The 4,318-nt window shown below is 39.6% G+C and overlaps 1 pseudogene; it reads right to left on the bottom strand.

Annotated features, from left to right (window-relative positions):
• Positions 1–3,450: 3,450 nt before the first annotated feature.
• Positions 3,451–4,058, bottom strand: LOC123841902 (transcription elongation factor A protein-like 3; annotated as a pseudogene).
• Between the last annotated feature and the right edge of the window lie 260 nt (positions 4,059–4,318).

Consider the following 4,318-nt stretch of genomic DNA (forward strand, 5'->3'; position numbering starts at 1 on the left):
TTTAAAATTGGTTGGTTTAATGTCATAACAGCATCACAGTTTTAACACCAGCTCAAAAAACTCAGTATCAGCTATATCTCCAAATTATTTAGTTGAATTGTATACTCAAAACTTTGCAGGTTTTGAACATTTGTCTTCTTGGAAATGTCTTTCTAATGGGCGTGATAAACCACTGTAAGTGCTTTCAAGGTCAAAAAGTTGTATATCAGAACTCCTTCCAAATGCAGTATTTCATAGGACTATTTTAATGAAGTCCAAGGTAAATTCCAGAAAGAAGGATGAATGTTGAGACTCCAAGTGGCAGATTTGATAGGGCAGAGCTATAGACTGAGAGTCAGAAGCTAGATATGCAAGAACAGTTCCATAACTATACATACTTTGTGACTGACCATGGACAGACAAGTCATAAGCCTTATAAAATCGGGGTGATAATATCTGCTTCAAAAAATGGCTGTGAATTTGATCAGATGATATGTGAGAGGGCACTTTGAAAAGTGTGAAGTCACACAGATCTGAGAATCTATTTAGATATTTTCCTGCTTTGCGACCTCAAAGTCTCAAACTTGACCTAAAGTTGAGGTATTTTGTTAACCCACAAAAACGTACCTTGAAGCATGTCTTTAGACTTAACCTCAAATACATTATATACTCTCTCTGGATTATTGAATTCATTTCTGTTAATCCAAATGACTTCAAAAATGGATAGCAACATAGCTGTCATTTATTGAGGCGATTTGCATCCTATTTAATCACCCACCAAAAACTCTATGAGGTAGCTATTACAGTCTGCATTCTTCTTTATTTTTATTGGTTTCAAGTGTACAATATGATTCAACAATTCTATGCATTTCTCAGTGCTCATCAACATTAGTATACTACTTTTTTTTTGGTAAAGATTTTATTTACTTATTTGTCAGAGAGAGAGCAAAAGCAGGGGGAGCAGCAGGCAGAGGGAGAGGCAGGCTCCCCATTGAGCGAGGAACCCTATGCGGGACTTGATCCCAGGATCTCAGGATCATGACCCAAGTGGAAGGCAGATGCACAACTGACTGAGCCACCCAGGTGTCCCATAAGTGTACTACTCTTAATTCTCTTTATATATTTCACCCATCCCCACCCACCTGCCCCCTCATAACCACCAGTTCTGTATTTAAGAGTCTGTTTTTTTGTCTTTTTGTTTTGTTTCTTAAAATTCCACATATGAGTGAAATCGTATGGCATTTGTCTTTCTCTGACTGACCAATTCACTTAGAATTATACCCTCTAGGTCTGTCCATGTTGTTGAAAATGGCAAGATTTCATTCCTTTTTATGGCTGAGTAATATTCTGTGTGTGTGTGTGTGTATGTGTATGTGTATACACACGTCACATTTTCTTTATGGATGCACACTGTGTGTGTGTGTGTGTGTGTGTGTATACATTTTCTTTATCTATGGATGGACACCGTGTTGCTTCCATAACTTGGCTATTGTAAATAACCCTGCAGTAAAGGTAGGGGTGCAAGTATCTTTTCGAATTAGTGTTTCCATATTCTTTGGGTGAATACCCAGTAGTGGAATTACTGAATCCTATGGCCATTCTATTTTTAATTTTTTGAGGAAACTCCATGCTATTTTCCCTAGTGGCTGCATTCCCACCAATAGTACACAAGGGTTCCTTTTTCTCCATGTCCTCTCCAACATTTGTTATTTCTTGTGTTTTTGATTTTAGCCATTCTGACAGGTATAAAGTGATACCTTGTTGTTGTTTTAATATGTATTTCTCTAATGATTAGTGATGTTGAGCATCTTCTCCTGTGTCTGTTGGCTATCTGTATGTCTTTGAAAAAGATGTCATGACTTGACATTGAGGACCTGAATGGTCAAGTCCTCTGCCCAGTTTTTAACCAGATTGTTTTTTGGGTATTGAGTTATATAAGTTCTTAATATATTTTGGATATTAACCCCTTGTCAGATACATCATTCAGTAAATTGCCTTTTTGTTTTGTTGATGGTTTCCTTTGCTGTGCAAAAGCTTTTTATTTTTGTATAGTCCCAATAGCTTGATTTTTTTTGTTGTTGTTTTGTTTTCTTTGCTAGAGGAGACATACCTAGTAAAAATGTTTCTATGGCCAAATACCTGCATTTTTAAAAAGAAATTAGAATAATTTGTTAGGAAAATCAGGATGTCAATGTTCTTGTGATATAAGCTGATGTAAGTTTTTATCTTCAGTCCTGTATTACCTACTGTTTATTTTATTTTTATTTTAGAGAGGACAAGAGAAGGGGGAGAGGAAGTGGGAGAGGGAGAGAAAGAATTTTAAGCAGGCTCCATGCCGAGTGCAGAGCCCTGTGCAGGGCTCCATCTCACAACCCGGAGATCATGACCTAAGCTGAAACCAAGAGTCAGATGCTTACCTGACTGAGTCACCCAGGCACCTGTACCTACTGTTTATTAGAACCTTCACTGGGATGTCACATGGGTTTATTCAAATTTAAAATGTTTAAATCTAGACTCATTATTTTTCTTCCCAGATCAGTTTCTTTATCTTGCATCTTGATTTTAATTATATCAATATCTACTTAGGTTCTCAAGCCCAAAGCCTAGGGTCCTTTTACATTCCTCCTTTTCCCTATTTCACTGCAGTCTACTGGTAAAGAAATTGCCAATTATACCATAAAATTGGGTCTCAAAATCTGTCCCCATAACCATATTTTTAGTTACAAATCCAAATAACTGTTTGTCCATGTAATAGCTTTTACCTTGGTATCACTACCACCAGCTATTCCTTATCCAAAACCATCTATCACATTGAAACCAGTTGTTTTCTTAAAATTATAACTAAAACATAAATGGTCATGCTACTTCTGTGCTAAAATAACCACCATGGCTTTTCTGGCCAATATACTAGAATCCAAACTCCTTATCAAGATACAGTGTCCTTTATACATTTGCCTTGACTTAACATTTCTGGTCTTATTTCCTGCCTCCATATCTTGTATCTGTCTCACACTCATTAAACTCTTCTAGAAATTATCCAGGGCTTCTCTATTTCTGTGCTTTTGTTCTGGCTTTTATCTTACTGGGCATTCCCAATATTTCTTGCCTTAAAAACTCTCATTCATTCTTCGGACTGAGCTTATGGTATCTCTTTATTGAGTCTTCCTTCCTTCCTTCCTTCCTTCCTTCCTTCCTTCCTTCCTTCCTTCTTTTCTGTGATTCTGAAAACTGTTTTTCTTTATTGTTATTTTACAGTGTACCATGAACATCTCTTCCAGGCACATGGGTGAAAATCCCCTACCGAAAGATAGAGAACACTGTAGTTTGATCCAAAGGCTGCTGGCAACAAGAGTGACACCTAAAGCAAAGTATCAGCTTAAGATTAAAGCACATAGCCTGGCAAATGCCTTCCAGGGAAAGCAGAGTCAGAAATATTCTCTTTAGAGAAATTAGGATTGAAGGCTCAAATCATTAAAGATACGGGATATCATGTAAGCCCCTTTGGCCCCTACCTCCACCCCTCATTCCTCTGACATCTTGTTGCCTCCTTGGGGCAAATGGATCTTGTACATCTCTTTGCATCCAATGAAAACCACCCGTTTTCTGTTTTTCCTTAGCTCTTCCTGAGCCTTTGACATATCTCCACATTCTGTCATCATCTTACTGCCCAAGTTCCTTTCCTGTAAGTCCTCCTGATAGTCCTTGGGGGAATCCTCTGTCCCCCTGTCTGTTTTTCTTTTTCTTTTCCTGAGTATATAATCTTCAGGTGGGCACTTTTTGGCAGCCTGCAGCTCACTCTCAGCCTTTGTCAGGGAGTCTAGCTTGCCCTCCCTGTGTGGTTTTTCCCCCCCTCCTCATTTTCAGACTTGCCCTGCTTTCTTGCTTTCCCTCATCTTCTGGCTGTTCCTCATCTTCTGGCTGTCCCTCATTCTGGACCTTTCCCTTTAGCCCTGGCTTCCCCTCTACTTCCAGCTTTTCTTCCTCATCTGATTTTCCTTCATCTTTAGGCTCTACTTCCATCTTCTGGCTTTCCCTCAATTTCCAGCTTTACCTTAATTTTCACTGTAAAGTTTTTCCATGTTGAGATTTCCCCTTCATTTCTTGTCCTGTAGGGATTCTGGACAGGTTCTTCCTCCTTTTCTAGCCTTGCAGAATGCTAGGGACGGACACACAGATGTGTGGGGACCAGGGTAGGCCTGTCCCTCCTTGGGCTCACCAAAGCCCATTCGCCACTCGCCTGTGGCCCAGGCAACTCATGAAGCTGGTTCTGCGTGGGCAGTGGGGGTGGACCATGCAAGGATGGGACTCCAGGGTGGGCGAGTGGGCTGTTGAGTCTTTC

The sequence above is a fragment of the Mirounga angustirostris genome, unplaced genomic scaffold, assembly GCF_029215605.1.
Source record: "Mirounga angustirostris isolate CCGP_5_RB_7025 unplaced genomic scaffold, mMirAng1.0.hap1 SCAF_5, whole genome shotgun sequence".
NCBI classification, from domain to species: domain Eukaryota; kingdom Metazoa; phylum Chordata; class Mammalia; order Carnivora; family Phocidae; genus Mirounga; species Mirounga angustirostris.